Source organism: Diabrotica virgifera, chromosome 5 (assembly GCF_917563875.1).
Source record: "Diabrotica virgifera virgifera chromosome 5, PGI_DIABVI_V3a".
NCBI lineage: Eukaryota > Metazoa > Arthropoda > Insecta > Coleoptera > Chrysomelidae > Diabrotica > Diabrotica virgifera.
The window spans coordinates 150,366,230-150,388,551 of NC_065447.1; the positions used below are offsets into that span (position 1 = coordinate 150,366,230).

The following is a 22,322-nucleotide window of genomic DNA, read 5'->3' on the forward strand; positions in this document are numbered from 1 at the left end:
TCCGGATGCGGACCGCGATCCGCTAATTGGTGACCCCTGCTCTAAAGTTCACTATCCATTCTATCCGTTCACAATGAGTATAAAATTATACAAATGAGTACTTTCAGAGTACAGGATTTGCAAAGAGTACGGTTTGCGAAAAAAGAGTACAAAACTCAGTAAATGAGTACATAGTTGGTCACCTTAATAAATTCTAAGAAATTTTCGTTGATCTTCGCAATGTCCTATCGGTGTAAGAAACAAAACTTAGATATTATATCATTATTGTTATTATTGTTCTGTTTTACTGGCATATCTCTTGCACAGTCTAATATGATTAATTTAAGTATTATAATATGACCATTAATAATTTTGTGTAGGTATCTTTAAAAAATTAATTTTTCTATGGTTTTGTGTAATAGGTACCAGCAGGAAAAAACGCTCATTTTGCCCCCCGCCTATATAAGTGCAGTCTGCTTTCATAAGATAAATCACGTGATTCTTCTTATGGCAGGTCATTTGCTGTTAATTAAGTAGTCTTTAGAGTAAAGTCAGTGCGTTCAGTTCTTAGTGTCTTAGTTGTATCCCTGTATCGTGGCAATGGCAACGTACATATCGACAAAGAGAGGCCAAAAAAAATTAATATTCCAAGAGTACTTCTACCATAGAGTTAGGAGTACTCCTAATGGCAGAACTTATTGGACCTGCGGGGAATCATGTGGCGGTTCTGCAATAACTATCGGTGATGGCAACGATGGCGAAAACGTTATTATCAGAAGAGTGCACAATCACGGGCCTTCTCATAAAATAGGACCCATGACTGTGCAACACAAGATAAGAGAGGCAGCTAGTTCCAGTCATTATACACCTAGGGATGTTGTGAACACTGCCCTAGAAGGGATATCGGATGACACGAAGGTTCATTTGCCACAACTGACATCTATGCAAAAGATGGTGAGAAAAGTACGCCGAAGAAATCAGGTAATTCCACGAGTGCCTCACTCATTTAGGGAATTAATTATCCCTAATGAGTTGAGAAGAACCAAAACATCCATACCTCAGGATTTCATTTTGAGCGATACTGGAATAGATGATCAAAATCGTATAATTATATTTGGTTGTACTTTAGACCTTACTCGTTTAATCCAATGTGATACAGGGGTTGTCGATGGCACTTTTAAAAGTGCTCCGAATCTGTGGTACCAACTATGGATTATACATGGGGTCTTTCACAACAAAACATTACCATTCATCTACGCATTTTTGCCAAACAAAAATGAGCGGAGTTACGAGAGAAGTTTGATTAAAATTTTCGAAAAAATCGATATCATTCGACCTGGAGCAAGACCTAATACAATCGTAATTGATTTTGAGATGGCAGTTGTTAACACTTTTAGACGATTAGTACCCAATATTAGAGTTCACGGTTGCTTCTTTCATTTTTGTCAAGCTATGGCGTAAAGTGCAGCAGTTAGGTTTAGCACAACTTTACAGAGATGAACAATTCTTTAAAACCTTAATAAAATCATTTTGTGCTCTTTCGTTCGTGCCACCAGCAGAGGTTTCTCAAGTATTCGAACTATTGGAGACCGAGTTAATTGATAGCTTTGGAGAAGACGAAAGATGCCACAGTTTTATCGACTACTTTATTACAACCTGGGTTGGACGTACACTTATTCCGCCAAGAAATCCATATTATGCAATTGACATGTGGAATTGCAATAATATTACTCTGGAAGGGTTACCAAGAACAACAAATTCAGCGGAATCCTTTCACCATGCATTTAATAGCATGTTCAGTTGCCGCCATCCTAATCCATACATATTGATAGAAAAGCTAATCAAAGAGCAGCTGAGGCAAGATTTGATTAGTAGCCGTCTCGAGGCAGGACTAGAGGAGGTACAAGATAATAGGTACCAGAGGGCAAATGGAAGATTAGCAAACTTACTAAGAAATTATAATAATATGAATGTTGGCCAATTCTTAGAAGAATGTGGCCAACATATTACTTATAATGTGTAAGTCCCTAATCTTCTTTAGCCCTTTTCTATTATTGAACTTTAAGCCGGGTTGACATTACTATTAGTGAATAACGAACGTGGCTTACGCTTACGTATTTTGCCCGTGCTATTGTTAGATATTTTATTATCTATTTTCAAACTCGAGCAGTACATTTGTATTATTTATGCATTGCATAGCAATACAAATGTACTGCTCGAGTTTGAAAATAGATAATAAAATATCTAACAATAGCACGGGTAAATTACGTAAGCGTGAGCCACGTTCGTTATTCACTAGTAATGTCAACCCGGATTTAAACATAGGCCTTCCCCAAATCTTTCCATAATCTGTCTGTCCTCGGCTGTGCTTTTCCAGTGAGTTCCTGCAGCTTTTACAATATCGCCCCTCTATTGCATCTGAGGTCTTTATCTTCTTCCTGTCCACGGTCTCCAGTTTTGTATTTCAGCATTTCATCTTTTTATCTTCCTGTCTCGCATTGTGGCCAGCAAATCTCCATTTTAACTCTGTTTTATGTTCAGTTTCATTTTTTACTTTTGTTTTCTCTCTTATCCATTTGTTTGATTTTCTGCCTTTCAGTTTTATTCACAACATGGATCTTTGCATTTTTCTCCGGGTTATTTCTATTTTGTTTATGTTGACCTTTGTTAATGTCCATATGTTTCTGAGCCATACGTCAGAACACTGATCAACTACATGGGTTTGTGTATTTGTGCTTTTTAGTATCCATCGTAACTTTCCAAACGCTGCCCACGCCAATCTGATTTTTCTTTGTACTTCAATTGTTATTGTTTATAATTGGATCTCTTTATTAGCTTTGATTATTTGACACAGGTAGATATATATTCTTCAACAACCTCAATATTTACGTTATTTATATTCATATTTATTCTATCATGATATTTGTTTTACTCATGTTCATTTTTTTAAATAAATACATTTTGTACCTACACTTTTATTAAATACATATTTGTATTTTTTTAGGGAATTTTCCAAGATATATATACAATATATACATATATGTATAATATCAATTTACAAATTATTGGGGTAACAGCTTAAATGGAAGACTCAGTGTACTCTTTTCTACGATTCCAATATGTTGTTAAGAATCGTTAACATCATTAGGGACGCAGTTTAAGATTTTAGTCAACGATGTTATAGGTATATGTGCAAAAAAGCGGCATTAACAAAACGAATTGCAGTGAATGTTATTAAAAATGAAAAATATAACTATCTATAATACATATAACGATGCAAAAAACCACTAATTATTAAAATCTTTTAAAATTTGTTGCACAGAAAGGTTTTAGAGACAATTATATCAATGAAACCTTTCTGTGCGAAGAATTTTAAAAGATTTTAATAATTAGTGGTATTTTAATAACATTCACTGCAATTCTTTTTGTTAATGCCGCTTTTTTTCACATATATAACATTGTTGACTAAAATCTCAAACTGCGTCCCTATGATGTTAATGACTGTTAACGAAATATTGGAATCGTAGAAAAGAGTACACTGAGTCTTCCATTTCAGCTGTTACTAACATTACTAACATTTCAGCTAATTAACTAATCAACTGTGATCATTTCTAGTTTATGTATATATAATATTTACAGTCAGCGCCAACATACTAGACACATAGGAACATTGAGCCATTACAGTTCTGGAACCTTCACTTGTTGCAATGAACCTTCACTTGTTTAGAACGTCAGATTAATATGACAGTGATGAAAATCACATCTGAGAACGGACCGGATTAGCCCATAAGCGTGGCATTTAGGTACCTCCCCATGTGTCTAGTACGGTGGCTCTTACTGTATATACATATACAGTGATGAGCACGCTAATAACTGGCAGAATAGCGCAAAAGATGGAAAACATAATACATTGCGAAACAAAAAGAGATGAAACTAGTGGAGGTGAAAATTATTGTTATAAACGTATACAGTGATGAGCATGCTAATAACCGGCAAAATAGCACAAAAGATGGAAAACATAATAAACAAAAAACCTACATTGCGAAACAAAAAGAGATGAACCTAGTGGAGATGGAAATGATCGTTATAAAAGTATAAATTAACATTACATTACATAGTTTCCCACCTTTAGACAGACGTATCAGAAGAGTATGACAACTGTCACTGTGACAGAAGAATTTTGTAAAATACTCCTGCCACAGATCACTAAAGGTGGGAAACTATGTAATGTAATGATATTTTATAAGTTTATAACTATCATTTCCACCTCCACTAGTTTCATCTCTTTTTGTTTCGTAATGTACAGTAAAACCTCGATATAACGGACCTTTATTTAACAGACTTCGGATATAACGTACCAAAAATAAGGTCTAATGTAAAAAAATTTAAAACGTCCTGTTAATCTTATACATACTTAACCCTGCCTTTACTAACATACATTGCATAATAACGGGGTCCCCGTGGATCCCAAACGTTGTATTTTACAAAGAATTTCAATAAACTTTTTATTATAACAAAATGAGGACACATTTCCAAATAATCTGATTTATTTTAAAGTTATTTTTATATAACGGACTTTCGGCTTTAATGGAATTAGTCCCCCCAATTAGTCCGTTGTATCGAGGTTTTACTGTATTATGTTTTCCATCTTTTGCCGGTTATTAGCGTGCTCATCACTGTATATAATTAACATTATATTACATAGATTCCCACCTGTAGACATCTGTGACAGGAATATTTTATAAAATTCTATTGTCACAGTGATAGTTGTCATACTCCTCTGATAAGTCTAAAGGTGGGAAACTATGTAATGTAATGGTAATTTATATGTTTATAACGATAATTTCCACCACCACTAGTTTCATCTCTTTTGTTTCGCAATGTAGTGTTTTCCATCTTTTGCGTTATTTTGCCGGTTATTAGTGCGCTCATCACTGTAGGTATATAAATTTATGTTGTACTTTTTCACTGTCATCAATATACTTGTAATATTTACCTAACTGTAAGGTCAGAAACTCATTCTTTGGTAATATCTGTACTCTAGAAAGCTTACACATGTGCTTTATTAAAGTTTTGTTGAGTGTTATGATGAGTAGGGGTATTCAAAATGAGTCATTTTGGGTAAAAAACAGGTTTATTTGACATGTTAAATGTTTATGAAATTTTAAAAACATTTTCTCTTGAACAAATCGTTGCTTGATTAAAAATGTATGTCCACAAAAAGTAGCCATTTAATCTTTTTTCATTCAATCGCATAAATAAAAAATTGCAATTGTATTTCGATAAACTGCGCTAACTTTAGAATACCTATGTATATTATAGTATAATAATAAAAAATTTAAAATATGTATTGTGATCATTTAGAATTTTTAATACAATTTGGAATGTAAAAATGGAATTGAATTATTGTAATTTAATTGATAATTGTCCTTTTCAAAAGTTTCCAAACTACTGACAATGTCCACTGCTGGATCCAAGTCTAGATTCCTGGTTTCAAAAAGTCTTGCATGTATTCTTTTGGAATGCAATTCCAAGGCAAATTGGTTCTTTATCGTAGATTTTAGATGTGCTTAAAAATTGCAATTCATTGCTGTCTTCTCTAATCCTAGAAAAATGATTGCACTGATTCTCCCCCAGCTTGCCTTCTGCTTTGAAATCTGTAAATTTCAACAATTTCCAAAGGGTCAAGATTGTAAAAATTGTCCATTGGTGTAACAACTTCAATGAATGTTTTATCTATGATCTGCTGGTCTGGTAGAAGTTGTGGCTTTAGAAATATACTTCTTTCTTCAAAAACTACTTTATATACAGCATAATCAAATCATTGTAATAGGTTAGGTAGGTAGCTCAAGTCTTCTTCTGTTTTTCTGCCCATTTATAATACAAAATTATTATCCATCAAATTATTATTAACATAAAAGTATTACATACATGGTCCATACTTTTTAGCGATATAATAGCATGACATCATTAACTCATTTTCTAAAATATATTCTTCAATTCTTCCATATATTTATTTTTCTTAATATGTATGCAAATTGGGTGTATATGAATAGGGTCATATCCAACTTGGTACTTATTCATTTTGCGACCTGCGCGTGACGATTTCTGTATTACCCATTCCAGTGACAGTTGTGAATGATACCCGACCCAGGCGAATTGGGGGCGACCCGTCCAGGGAGAGTGTAGCCAAGCCCGGAAACCAGAGCAAAATATGGCCGCCCTCAGTGATCACTGGTTGCCCTAGTCGCACACAAAAATATAAATTTTACATAACTGTCAGTTGTAAAAAGAAGATTGAGGTTATATAGAAACATTGCAAAAAATGAAAAAATGCAAAATTATATTTTGATTAAATTAATGTTGTTCTTTTATTAGAACTGCTTGTTTTGAGAAAGTCTGAAGTGCCTATAGATAGTGCAATATTGATTCGGAGAAAAAAGACGTTAATTCATAACAGAACAGAAACTAAATGAATCTGAACCAAATCATTGTAAACAAAATTCTGGTTTCATTATGGATGGGCTGCAGTGGGGCTTGCAATAATTGGTTTCACACTGATTGTGTAAAAATATCATTTGCTTCTTAAAAAGCTAAAACGGTATTGTGATAATTCTATAGAAAAGGTGAGAGTATGAGTTTAAGTCATTTAGGTTCGGATGTGTGGAAGATACTGGGAATAAGATAAGAAGCTGGTCAAAATAGTAAAGCAGAACACATAGCGTGGAAGGAGTTAGTATGGTTATTGTTAATGAAAAGTATAAGCATTTATCAGTTATTCTGCAGGTGGATTCTCCCAGGCATAAACTGTTGCTAGAAAAGGGGGAAGATCAGATGAGGATGCTGGAGCTAAACTGGTCTGTTACTTACAAGATTAGTTTTTGTGATAATTTGCAAAATGTGTTTAGGTGCCTCTTTTAATACTAGTGACATAACCAGTGTTTAAACATGGATTAAAAAATAGTGTGTGTACTTTTATGTATGTAAGTTATACTTACAGTAGACGCCCTCTTAACCGACCGACCCTACACCTTTTTGGATGATACTATTTTTAGATTAGAGGTCATATAAGTTTCATAATTTGTCTTGTGAGTGATATTGTTAATTACATATGTATATACACATCGACATTCGTTTCACTTTATATTTTGACTTAATTTGTTTGAAAATGAATCGTGACCCATGGGAAAAGTTATAGCGGACGGACTATATGTACATACTACTTTTTTGTTTATAGATCATAAAATATATATATTTTTAATAGAGTTACATATGTAATGTCTTTCTGAGGGTGGTTTTAAAGATTTTCGGTTTAACCAACTTTTTGATTATCCGACCTATGGGCAGCTCCCGTCATGGTCGGTTAAGAGAGCGTCTACTGTATATATGATTTCAACTATTTCAAGGAAATAAATAGATTCAAAACAAACAGTTTATTTGTAATTTATTTAAATATTAAATTAAATTTTAATACTTACTACTTTCCAAAAAATTTCATTAAAAGAATAGCACAAATTAAAAAATTATAAAACATATTATAAACATTCTGCTCCAGACATTCCTTTAATCGAAGAAGATGCTATAAATATTATGAATCATATATGTTCCTATCAAAATCTTTTCCAACGCAATAACATCTATAATAATGTAAACTCATTATTTGATCTAGTTTTGGTTCATGATGAAAATTGCATTGTCGCAGAAGCTGATGAGGGATTAGTTGACCCCGATAGTTTCCACCCTCCTTTATGCTTTAATTTAAACCGCGGAGATGTTTTAACTGATGAAATGAAAGCTGAAGGCTTTTTCTACGACTTTAAATCGGCAAATTTTCAAGGTATTTCTGATTACTTAGACACAATATACTGGGATGAAATTTTCAGAGACAAAAGTTTAGATGATATGGTCAATATACTTTATGATGTCTTATATGGCGCTATCGATGTTTATGTACCAATGAAAAAGTTTTATACCGGCAATTTTCCTAAATGGTATACCCGAGAGTTAAGAAACTGCATCATTGCTAAAAAGAAAGCTCATAAGAAATTTAAAGTGACCAGGTTACCTCAAGACTATAATGAATTTTCTAGATTGAGGTCGATATGCAAGTCCTTATCAGGTCAAGCATACAATCAGTTTGTAGCAAACGTTGAACATACACTTCCTAGTAACATTAAAAGCTTCTGGAGGTTCGTAAATTCTAAAAGGAACAATAATAGCATTCCGAACACTTTAAACCATAATGGCCAAACCAGTTCCGATGGTCCTACCATAGCCAAGATGTTTGCTCAGTACTTTGCTGCAGTATATAGTGAGGATGAATGTCCTATTCCAAATAGTGCAAGGGCTAACACTAGTTTCAACATTACTGGTTGTGACTTATCTATTTCAGAGGTATATACCAAATTATCCCAGCTAAACATACATAAGGGTCCAGGGCCTGATGGAATCCCACCCAAGTTACTGAAATACTGTAGTTTTAATCTTGCTCGTCCCTTATTCTTTATTTTTCAAAAATCATTACAAACGAGTGAATTCCCTCCCGTTTGGAAAGTTAGTTTTATATCACCGATATTCAAGAATGGAGATAGAAGCGGGGTACAGAGCTACAGACCTATTAGTATCCTTAATACTATACCTAAACTATTCGAGAGTTTAATATGTGACAAAATTAAGCCTACTATACAAAATGTAATCATTGAACAACAGTATGGTTTTGTTATGGGGAGATCAACTGAAATGAACTTGTTAAATTATACCTCCTTCTTAAATGAAGCATTGGAAAGTAAACAACAGGTAGATGCGATTTATACAGATTTTTCCAAGGCATTCGATAGAGTCAACCATACGTTATTGTTACATAAGATCGAACAGTTGGGTTTCTCTGATCCTCTGCTTAGTTGGATTCGAAATTATCTATTAGATAGAAGGCAGATAGTTCGTATTAAGAATTATTTCTCTAATGAAATTATAGTTACATCGGGTGTACCTCAAGGCTCCCACTTAGGACCTATCCTTTTTAATTTATTTATAAATGACATAAATAAAAGCTTCAATTTTGCTCAATTTCTTCTATTTGCTGATGACCTTAAATTATTTCACATAATTACCTCTGATTTGGATCACTACAATTTGCAATCAGATCTTAATGGTCTTGTGGAATGGTGCTCACTTAATGGTATGGACTTAAATGCAAACAAATGCCATGCTATAACTTTTACTCGACTAAGACACTTTGAGAATAATTCTTACTTTATACGGGACACTAGGTTACAATTAGTTGACTCAGTTATAGATCTGGGTGTTATTCTTGATACTAACTTAAATTTCAACCTACACATTAATAGCATGGTTTCTAAGTCATTAAAGATGCTTGGCTTTGTTAAAAGATGCAGCTATGACTTTACGACTGGTCGTTCTTTAAAATTTCTTTATTGTTCTTTGGTTAGACCACATTTAGATTATGCATCATGTGTTTGGTCACCTCAATATAACTGTCATATTAATAAAATCGAACAAGTTCAGCGTAAATTCTTACGTTATTATGCTTATAAGATGCATCTCACTGGTCAAAGTTATGAGTCTTTACTGCAAATTATTCGACTTGACTCATTACAGAGTCGTCGTCAACATAAAGATCTTTGCTTCTTATATAACTTAATTCATGGTCATAAATTCTGTATCCCACTTTTAAATAAAATTGGTCTACATGTACCTTCAAGAACCACCCGTTCTGTGACCACCTTCCACGAGGTCATTAACCGCACAAATTATAGTTCAAGTTCCTATCTCTCTAAAACTCTTAAATTAGCAAACACATTATCTCCGCAAATTGATTTCTTTGTGAACGACTTTACTGCGTTTTCCACACAATTATATTTATACTTAACTTAATGTTCTAATTTCAAGACTGATTTGTCAACTACTGTTATTGTCTTTGTTCTAGGATAAGTTGTATTTGTCAATTTCAAAATGTTCTAGCTCTCAATTGTTGAATGAGAGCAAGTAAGTTTATTCTTTATTATTGTTTGTTATGTATTTACCAATTTTGTATCTACTAGATCTTATTTTTCTAATTTGTGTGACATTTTAATTGTAAAAAATTTTAATTGTATCATGTACTAATGGACTTCGGTCCGTAAATGAATAATAAATAAATAAATATATTTACTAAAAACACCAATATATTTTGTTCACACTTTATTTCCACTGATACGTAACTTGAAAGATTTAGCAACTAACTTTATATTGTCTGTGTGCACAATAGTGCATACTGTTAGTTTTATAAAAAACTCACAACATTTTTCCCAATCGCACCTAATAACTTCAAAAATAGAATCAAGCTAGAAACATAAAGCATAAACGAACTTATAGGTGTTTAATTCAAAATGACAAAAAACATAAACGTTTTTTGGACAGAAAAGTAATAGACCACTTGTGCGTTTAGATTTGTCAATTTTAATCAAAAGCTAAGTAATGACTGCTAGGTCTGTATGAATTTTTAAGTCTGTATTACTCATTATTCATCACGAATAGCTGGTAATGTATCCACTGGAAATGTATCAGAAATTTCAACACCTCTTCTTGGTTAATGTGGAAGAGACAGATAAAATTTTTGTAGGTTTAGCATTGCTGGAATAAAGCTTATGTTAAGCGATAGTCCATATTCTCCACTTACTGCGGTCACTTTATTAAGTAAGCAGTATCTGTAGGTTTTCATGTGATTCGGCTAAAAGAACTGTATCATCAGCGTATCTCAGGTTATTTATGATCATGCCATTAATTCTAATGCCTATGTTTATTTCATCCATTGTCTTACTTAATATGTCTTCCGAGTACCTATATATTAAATAATATTGGTGAAAGTATACACCCTTGTCGAACACCTTTTTTTTTCATTTCTGTTTCTTCTGATGTTATGTCTTCTTTTCTCACTACCGCTTTTTGGCCATAGTAAAGTATATAGCGAGCCTATAAGGGTCCGTTTTTCCTTTAGAAGTATGGAAACCTAAAAACTGTTAATTGTAATAAAATGAATTATTCTATACCTATACAATATTGTGACAATCAATTGATATCGGCCCTGGACAGATAACGAAGTACAGGCATATTTGTGCTCTTCACAATTTGTTAGTTCTTGAGTGGTGAATCAAATGAAAGATTTTTTAATTTTTGCATACTGGTAAACAAAAGTATGTTACATCTCTCCTACTGTAAGTAAAACTGTAAACAATTTAAAATGATTGATTTAACATGTAGTGTTACCACTTTAAATTCTTAACCTGTCCAAATCAACCGGAAACAAAAAGCTGACAAGTTTCTTTGCTAGTGACATGTGAGCGACTTTACTAATTTGATTTTTAGGCATTATAGTCCTGTCGCCAGGGGGGGTACAACGGCCTCGTTAATTCAGATGGACTTACCCAAGTTTTTTTTATGTATTTTGACCCGTAGAACACGAATTTTTTGGGTAACAGTTGATCCGGATGTCGATAAGATTGTTATAGACCAAGAACTTGAGGAATCAAATAACAGCGATTTTTGGCAAAACAAAACAATATTTTGTATTTTTTGGGTCATTTTAAGCAAAAAATATTTCTACAAGTTTTTTAGTAGGATGCACAGTTTTCGAGATAAACGCGGTTGAACTTTCAAAAAATCGAAAAACTGCAATTTTTAAACCCGAATAACTTTTGATTAAAAAATAAAATAGCAATTCTGCTTAGCGCCTTTGAAAGTTCAAGTCAAATTATGTCGGTTTTGATTATTTGCATTGCTAAAAATTTATTGTGTTATTGTTAAACAAAGCTACAAACAACTAGTGCGTGAGTGATGTTTCTATGATTTCTCATTTAAAATCGAACGAGTAGGTAGAATAGGTACTAGTGCAATCAAGACTATTTCTACGTTACATGCGTTAAAACACATGTAAAAGCACGGGAAACCCTACGTGTTTATAGCTTTGTTAAACAATAAAAAAATAAATTTTTACCAATGGAAATAATCAAAACCGATATAATTTGACTTAAACTTTTAAATGCGGTAAGCAGACTTGCTATTTTATTTTTTAATCAAAAGTTATTCGGGTTCAAAAATTGCAATTTTTCGATTTTTTTAAAGTTCAACCGCGTTTATCTCGAAAACTGTGCATCCTACGAAAAAACTTGTAGAAATATTTTTTACTTAAAATGGCCCAAAAAATACAAAATAGTGTTTTGTTTTGCCAAAAATCGCTGTTATTTGATTCCTCAAGTTCTTGGTCTATAACAATCTTATCGACATCCGGATCAACTGTTACCCAAAAAATTCGTGTTCTACGGGTCAAAATACATAAAAAAAACTTGAGTAAGTCCATCTGAATTAACGAGGCCGTTGTACCCCCCCTGGCGACAGGACTATTAATATTTATTTTGAATTGACTTTATTTATTTTTAAATAAGAACACTTATATTAATTTAAATACACAGACTTACTTCATATTATTTATTTACCACACTAACTTACAAGAACAATAAACACTTAATAGTATTTAATTTATTAGGAAATACTACACATTATCAAATCTAATTTATATTGTACTTTACAAAATGTATCTAATCAAAAATACCTCCAAATCGTACGCTCTAATACAGTATCTCGTCGTGGCTTTATTAGACTTCTCACTCATTCACAATCGTTGCCTTAAATACTATTTACAGTTTTTCTAGAACAAAAAGAATGATAGCGTCATTTACCTGTTAAAAGTCTCCCTTTGATTCTAGAATGAAAATAATATTTACATAAAATAAAGTAACGTTTACATGTATCCAGAAACTGGTGCCAGTCTCACTGGAATGCCAGTGGCATGAAAAATAGACCACCTTTCTATTCAAGACAGCGCTGGCAGACAGCTCTGGACTGGCGCAAAAAAGTGTTTACACTTGAACAAAACCCTATACAAGATAACTCTGCCACATCCTTGGTAGAGGAAGAAATTAGAATAATCACAAGAAACTTCCTTGATGGACAACGGATCATCCAAGTAACGAATCAAGACTGCTAAATACCCCTCCTGGATTTGAAAGGTGACTGAAGAAACCATGGCCAACAGACTTAATAAATTAACTATTTATGTGAACTAATATAAAATATATTATACAGGAGAGTTGCCACATGGCAGCTTCTCCCTCATGTGTTCAACATTCACACCATTTACTTATAGCTTCATGATCAGATGGTAAATTAAATTGTGTATTAAATAAAAAAAATGTCAAAATATTTTTTATACCTAAAGGTGGAGCAGAATCTATTTCCTGAATTTCTTATTTATTATTAATATAATAACATATATATATTATTTTCCTACTTTCTTATTTTGTACACCAATCCTTTTTCTCGGCGATTCCAAATTCAATTCTTGTTCTGCATTACTTCCAATCATTGCAGGAAGTATTTGTATTGTACGATGACCTGATACTAAAGATATATAGGAAAAGTCAAACAATGAGGAATGCACATAACTTTCCCCTTGTTGCCATATTCTAAATTTGAAAAAATATATAGAGAATAGTCAGATTTTTTTGATATGCCATTCCTATTACAGCAAGCATTTCATTGGCTAGAATTAGTGACGAGTATAATATATGATGTCATGGTAACTGACGTCTGTCATAATATTGGAGGTTACATTTATAATGTCAAATTATTGTTTTCAATTTATATTTTATTTATTTAGTTTATATTTTAACAACGGTTTATTTTTTAAATAACTTTACTTTCCCTTCCGTATCCTTGATTGGTCGTTTAGGTTCGTAATGGTTTTCTTGTATGGTAGGTTTAGCATTTAGGTTTAGTTAGGCATTAATTTTAAGAAATGTTGCTGGCTAAATGGGCACAGCTTCCAAAGGCCACAAAAGAAGAAGAAAAAATAAACAAACAAAAATCTTACATAACCTTCTATCTAAGCCTTCTATACTATAGGAAAACATGACTGACACTGGGTGCGTTCGGATGACCACAGCGGCTGGACAGCTGAGCCAGCAGTAGCTGTCAGACGTCACCGCTGGAAGTCAGCCGCTGAGAGATTTACTAAGCTTTCCCTATCACAGCTGGATACAACCACTCAGCCGATTTCTGCTGACAGTCAGCCGCTATGGTCGTCCAAACGCACCCACTTATACGCTCTGAGCTTCGCTGGTGTCGCTCCTAGCGGATTACTAATTCAACTTTCACCAGTAATTTTTAAATTTATTATTTAATTTTATCGCTTAATATTTACAACGCAAAAAAGTAATTAAATTGTAATCGATTTTTTAAAAATGTTGCTAACTGTTTTAACGTTCTCTTAATGAAATATTAATTTTTTACTTCAGATACATTCACAATTATCGTGTAGATGGCGCTTAGATGATTTATATCTAATTATAATTAGAAATTACAAAATATTAAAAAAACAATTCAGTATTTAAACCGTAAGTATACTTAAGATAAAAATATATACCACAGCTTTGACCAACTAATATTTTTTCTAATTAATGTTTTTAATTTCAATTTTAAATTATTCACTTTGACATTTATGTCAAATTTCCAGTAAAGGTTTACAGACTTGTCACTACTGGCTCTCGCGATTTTTTAATTATCCCCTCTACCTACGAGCTCAGCGTATATTACAGATACAGTTGGAAAAATGAAAGAATACCCATGAACGATCACATCAATCACTTAATTTATGTTTGTTGTCTTTTTCTATAAATAATAAACGTTTGTTATAGAAAAAGATAGGAAACACAAAATAAGTGATCGATGTGATCGTTCATGGGTATTCTTTATTTTTCCCACTGTAGTTATCTTTGTTTCACACTCTTAAAGACAAAGAGAAACAGTGTCACCTGTAGTTGCTGTGGTAAATACATACCGTCGAAAAAATGAAAGAATACCCATGAACGATCACATCAATCACATATTATTCAGATTATCAGATTATTAATAATCTATCTCTCTCATTTATTATTTATGAAAAAAATGGTATTCTTTCATTTTTCCGACTGTATATGTTTTTATTTGGCAACAGCGCTTGTTTCCAAACTTAACGGTAGTGAAAAACTAATAAATGAGGAAAAATTTGTTGAATTTGCTTGCCGTCAAGTTTGTATGAGTACCAGTGGGTTATATTTCATTAAATATAATATGAAGTGCATGCCTAATTGTTTAACTTTTAGTTTATCATACTTTAACAATGAATTGGGTGGCTCTCTGATCCAATATAAGTACTGTTATTATTTCCACTAAAAATGGTTACAGGAACAATTTTTTAAATTTTTTGATTTGATTGATATGACACATTTTTAAAATTCTGATCAGTCTGACGTAGAGGACATTTTGTTTGAATAATAGGTTTGTTCTAGCAAACAGTCGAACTAGTCAGCAAACAGTTGGTCAGTGAGAGAACATAATACAGTTACGAGTGCTATCCCCTCTACTCGCGCTGGTCCACTATTCGCTAATGGTTTCAGACCGTTTGAAACTCGTGCTAGAACAAACCGATTGTCTAAGAAACAAATCACAATAACTGAATAAAATAGATTTTCCCACCTACTTCTATCCAAAGTATACATTTCCTGGCCTCATTGTAGGGAGCATAGTCATATTTTTTCTCCCTAGGGAAACAAAGTACTTTTAATCCCTAGGGAGTAAAAGTAAAAGTGATGTTGACGTCATACTATGTCATAGCATAGATGAAATAACTTATTGACACCCTATACTATTACTCTATTTTCTATTAGGTAAGTATCCATACATTTTAAATTTTATTTATAGATGTTGCAAAATGGTAAAAACAGTAAATTGTTATTTTGATTTAAAAATATTTCATTAATAATTTGATAGTTATACTGTACCTACTTGTTAGTTTTAGTTCTCTAATAAATTTTGTTAGTTCTATTGTTGATTGAATACACAAATTCCTGTATTCAATTATGATTCATGTATTCAATCAACAGTTATATAAATATTTTAAAAATGGAAAAATGACTTATTTGAGGGAGGTGGAAAAATGTATAACATGGGAGAAGTGCCTTTTCCTCCCTTGAATGATTACTGTAGTAAACTAGTAAGCTTTATTCTTGGGAGGAAAAGGTGCACTTCGCTCTCTTGTTATACAAATATCTATAGGTGTTAAATTGGTGAATAAACAAAAAACCAATATAAATAATTAAATACTTTCGCTTTCTTCTCTAAATATTGTTGGTACAGCATTGCATTTTAATTTTCTGCTGCCATCTTGTCTAACTTTTTTCCACATTTCAGAAGTAGTGTTCCTAAACCTTCAAATATTGAATACAATATTTTTTAATGATATAAATATTACAATTAATTTTACTTGAAGAACTTACTTCACAAACAACAGCATATTTGTTTGGATCTTGTTTTAACCCTATATTTTTAATCCACACTTTCCGTCGTTCAGATTCTTTTGGGAAAGAATTCATTTTCACATTATTTTTCCCCAATCGACTTCGCAACCTTTTACCTTAGAAGAAGGCATTTTTCAACCTGAATAATAGTAATAGTAATTTAATATTTCTCGATCTATCTAGTTAAGTGAGGTTAAACCAGAGTAAACGAAAAATAAACAACTGATCATCTGTTTACCCCTTCCAAATTAATCCGGAAATCTGAGCAAAAGATGGCGGAGCCAATCAGCTTTTAGCGTATACGATGGCAACACTCTTCCAAGACGCACACTGGTTGCTACTAGCAACTACTTACTTATAGTATTTTTACTACAAAAGCGATATAACGTAGGTCAAAATTTTTGACGTAAGAGAACTGTCAAAACATTAGAATGTGACTTTTAAAAACATGGAAATAATGAAAAGTCACATTCTAATGTTTTGACAGTTCTCTTATGTCATAAATTTTGACCTACGTAATATCGCTTTTGTAGTAAAAATGCTATATATAAAATTCCATTACCAGTTTACCATTCACCGTTTATTTTTTTATAGTAAATTTAAAATTTTGTTCACAGTGAATATTTCACAGGTAGTGAATTTTTGATCAATTCTAAAAAAATGTTCATACCTCATTTTCATTAATGCCATTTTGATTCGCATTTATTTTGGCGATCGCTACCATTCTTTGAGATCGCTTCATCTCGTTATGCCGGCACAACCTATTCTTTTGAAGGTGATATTAAACAATAATCTAAGATCTTTATCGAGAAAAATTAAAACATGTAATACTACGTAACAGATTTAGGGATTCGTAAAATGCGTACAACATATATCTGGGTCTGGGTATATACAGAGGCTTGCGCAACAAATGCATACCGAATTTTATTCGAATATTCTAATATATTGTATTTAAAAAAACTTGTTAGTTTCGATTTCAAAAATGAAACAAGAATTTGCTACAGCTATAGACAAGAAAGTTTATTTTTCGATAAACAATAACTCTTAAATAAATAAAAAAAACCGCAAATACCTTGCATAAGCATAATGTAAAAGTCAGTGGTCCGCGCTTAGTTAATATATTTTTCATTACACTGGATTTAAAGCACTAGAAAAAGAGATTGCTTGCCATAAAATAAAATCATTTGTTGATTCCAGAAATGCCATTAGTTTAATTGAATCAGATTAGGTGCTTGAGCCATAATAATAATTATAATAATTGTAAAAACATACGTTTTGTAGTTAAAAGCTAGTTTATATTTTGTAATGAAGATGTTGATCATGCAAATCGTCCAGATTTTTAGCTTTTTAGCCGCTACATCAAAAAATAAATTAACAAGTAAAATTTTTTAAAACTATATGACTGAAAAAAAAAATAAAACGATAGTGTTTAATTTTCACTTATTTTTGAAAGAATTCAGTTACAAATACATACTTATTATACTATCAACTTATTTTCAAAAACATCGATGAAGATTCGGGTATGTTTCGGATGTTTTCTTCAAAAGATATGTACATTTATGAAGTAAATATAAAAAATTAGCTTAACTTTTAACTTATCTTAGCACTCCTAAACATTAATCTGAAATCTCATGTTTAAGTGAGTTTATCCTCCGGTTGACCTAACTAAAATATTCTGTTTACGATCTCTAATTACATTAATCTTGATATAAAAAAAGCAAATGAAATATATTTGAATTTTTAATATAATTTTTCTATTCGACCGTCATAAATTTAAAAGAAAACGGGGACCTTCTCCAACAAAGCTTGTCCAATTCGGATTTTATCAGCCTCTACAACACAAAATAGAGCCTTTAATTTGTTATCCTTTTAAAAATAGTACTTGTTTGTATAAATATGTGCAAGTATTGTGATATAAATCCATGAATCGATCTTAGAAAAAGTAGTTTTAAAACCTGCGGATTTAATCTTGACGAGTTAACCAGTCTGATTTTCACTTAAATTGTGGTAGCAAATTTTGCAATAGTTATGCAGGTACACTTAAATTAGTTGGTCTATGAGATGTAATTAATTATAAATTTCGACTGTAAAGCGGAATCATAGGGGTGGTTTATGTGAAATTTATTGAATTTATCTATTTAAAAAATATACTCACCTCACTTCCATTTGTCATGATTTCATCTTCATGACTGGCATTTACCATTGCTACTATTCATTGCGAACGCTTCATTGGGGACGCATAAGGCTTGCACAACGTATTCAATCAAACACAATGTATAATCACAGATTTGTTATCTTTAAGATGAAAAATTAAAACATATGATATTGCGATGTTGCCTTTTTTAGGGCTTCGTAAAATGCTTACAACATAAATCTGTATAAAAACATATACACCGACTACAACAGCGACTCCGCGGCAAAAGCTTGCACTAAATGGTGTATATATAGATATAAATTCCATCATTATGAAGCCCGAAAAATTGCAGGTTTTTTAGTATTTACTCATTATATATGCGAACTTTGGGCAACTTAAAGACGGCAAGCTATTAGCAGCCCCCCAATACATGTGTGTGTGCGACCAGCTCCTTCCCCTTCCCCCTGTAAATCTAAGAACGACAAGAAAACCATACGAAGCCCGAAATCGGGCTTCGAAAAGGCTGGAGGGCTGCGAATAAGCCGTAGAATGTTCACATTTTGGCTTCCTATTGCTGGTTAATATGTATATATATATATATATATATATATATATAAAAAAGTACTGAGATAACAGCTGGGAAAACCCTGGTACTGAGGAAGCAATGAAAGACTGGTGCTTCAAAGTGAGTGCCTTTTATTTTGGTCAAGCTTTCGCCTATTGTTTTTAGGCTTCTTCAGGACTTGCTACAAAGAAGAACATTCTTTACAAATATGCTTAAAGATAGAACAAGCAATTCTTACCGAAATAGGTGCACTAGTGCTCAGTGAAAATAAGAATACATCTTTTACCTTGCCTTTTTTGTGTATACATAAGTAATACAGATATTTTTGTTGTTATTATTTAGCTAATAAAACTATTTTATTTATTTACTAGTAACCCAATTACTCCTTGGACGTTTTTATATATATATATATATATATATATATATATATATATATATATATATATATATATATAAAAAACAAAATATGCACAAGATGGAATGCAACCATAGACACGTGTTTCTGACTTATTAGTCGTCATCAGTATGATATAGCTAAGTATATCAGTAGAAAAAACTAAATGTATAGTCACAGTATGAAGAGGGACAGTAAAACTTCTTCTATGTCGGTACTTTGATCTCAAGAAGTAATACCGGCAGTACGCCTTTGGTAATTCACCAGTGGTGGATGCGGGTTTTCCCTGTTAAAACCCGTACGTTTCTATGTGACTAGCAATGCGAGAGTGGGGCTAAAGCGACTGAGAACAATGCGCGGTCGCCATGCGCGACTAAAGATTTTACTTCCAATTTTTCGGAGAGAAGTTCTACTGTCTCTCTTTATACTGTGGTATAGTGATAAGTAAAGAGCCAAGTAGATGCAAGTTAGAAAGAAACGGCAAAATTGTAGAACAAGTAATTGAATTCAATTACCTAGGAGTAGATATCACTAATGACAGGAATATAAGAACAGAGACCACAACACAAGCAACAAAAGCTAACCTCTCCTTGTTATATATATATATATATATATATATATATATATATATATATATATATATATATATATATATTATATATATATATATATATATATATATATATATATATATATACATATATATATATATATATATATATTATATATATATATATATATATATATATATATATATATATATATATATATATATATATATTTTAGCAGATTTCAATTGTATATGTTTGTATTCTTCCTTGTCTATCAGTTTTACTTCTATACCATTTTTCGGTGGTTTCAGCAATTCGACAACGTCAGGTTGGTCAGTCCTTACCTCCTCCGAATTCTGTACTTCATCCTGCCTTTTAGCCTGTGCTCTTGTTGTCACCAATATGTGTTTTCCCGTATCTCTGTTTATTTGTTTCAGTTCTTCTGACGTGATTTCAATCCGTGATAAGGCATCTGCTGTCACGTTCTCTGCTCCTTTCACGTATCTTATTGCGAAGTTATATTCTTCCAGTTTTAGTCTAAATTTCGTTAATCTGCTAGACGGGTCAGTCATTCCAAATAGGTATACTAACTGACGGTGGTCTGTTAGGATAACAAATTCTTTTTGTAGTAAGTAATGTCTCCATTTAGAGATACTCCATACTATTGCCAGTAATTCCTTTTCTATTGTAGGGTAATTTAGTTCCGCCTTGTTCAGTGTCCTACTAGCATATGCTACAGGTTTTTCATTACTATTTGAAAGTGTGGCTCCTAATGCTATTCCTGAAGCATCAGTCCTTAAAATAAATTCGTTTTCTTCCGATAAATCCGGGAATTCCATTACGGATGGGTTTGTTAATGCTGTCTTTAGTTTGTCAAATGCTCCTTGACATTCTGTCGTCCATTCGAATTTTATATTTTTCCTAGATAATCTATTAAGTGATGCGGCTATTTCCGCGAAATGGTTTATTATATGTTTCCTATAATAATTTGCAAATGCTACGAACCGTTTTGTTTCCTTCGCGTTCTGGGGTGTAGGATATTGTGTCATTGCTACTAATTTCTCTGGGTCTGGGGCTATCCCTTTTTCCGAAATCTTGTGTCCTAAGTATAAGAGTTCCTTTTTTATAAACTCGCATTTCCTCGGATTAAGTTTCAAGTTAACTTTCCTAAGTCTCTCTAGTACCTTTACTAGGTTCTGGTTGTGTTGTTGTAAGTTGTTGCCAAATACTAACAAGTCGTCCAGATATATGAACATGCTTTCGTAGTTTAATCCTGACATTGCCATCGTCATTGCCCTTGAGAAATATGCCGGGCTTGTCTTCAGTCCCATGGGAAGTCTTGTCATCTGGTATTGGCCTCTGTCTGTTGAAAATGCCGTGTAGGGTCTAGAGTTTGAGTCTAATTCTATTTGGTAATTTTCCTGATACAAATCTAAATGTGAGAAATATGTTGCTCCAGATAAAGCGTCTAAGACACAAAACAATTGGAGACAGAAATAGTAGAAATAGAAGACGTGGTATTTTTTAAAAGCGGGGGAGAAACCAGAAGGTTAGGAACAGGTTTTATAATACAGCGAAAATGGAAGGAAAGAGTAATGGCATTCCAACCAATATCAGATAGATTATGCACAATAAGATTAAAAGGGGACAAACGAAACATAAGTATAATAAATGTACACGCACCGATTGAAGATGCCACAGAAGAAGAAAAAGATGAATTCTACGAGCAATTGGAAAGAGAATATGATAAATTACCAGGGTTTGACATCAAAATTATAATGGGAGACTGCAACGCCAAAGTCGGAAGAGAGAATATATACGAACACATAATAGGGAAATATAGTAAGCATGAGGTGTCGAACGATAATGACCAAAGAATAATAGGCTTTGCAACAGAAAGGCAAATATTGATAAGAAGCACACAATTACGCCGAAAAGATATATATAAAGGAACGTGGATTTCTTCTGATAAGAAGACAGTAAATCAGATAGACCATATTTTAATAGAGAAGAAGCATGCAAACAATGTAATAAATGTAAAGAGCATGAGAGGAGCGGACTGTAACTCTGACCACTACTTGGTGAGAGCAGAATACAAAATCGAGCATAACATAAAGCGAAACAATAAAACGACGGAAAAAATTGGAAAACAATTCAACATAGGACTACTAAAGATAACAACACACAGAAGAAGTATGAACAGGGAATAACCAACAGACTAATCAGGGAACAAGAAACGTCAAGCCCAGACAAACAATGGCAAAATATCAAAGAAGCAATCTTGAACACAAGTAAAGCAATCCTAGCG

The 22,322-nt window shown here is 32.6% G+C and overlaps 1 long non-coding RNA gene across 1 annotated transcript; it reads right to left on the reverse strand.

The window, feature by feature from the left end:
• Nucleotides 1-12,447: 12,447 nt before the first annotated feature.
• On the reverse strand, nucleotides 12,448-16,723 carry LOC126884509 (uncharacterized). Its single transcript, XR_007698074.1, has 2 exons — nucleotides 16,350-16,723; nucleotides 12,448-12,682 (listed from the first exon to the last, which is right to left on the reverse strand). It is a non-coding gene; the product is annotated as an uncharacterized LOC126884509 (long non-coding RNA).
• Between the last annotated feature and the right edge of the window lie 5,599 nt (nucleotides 16,724-22,322).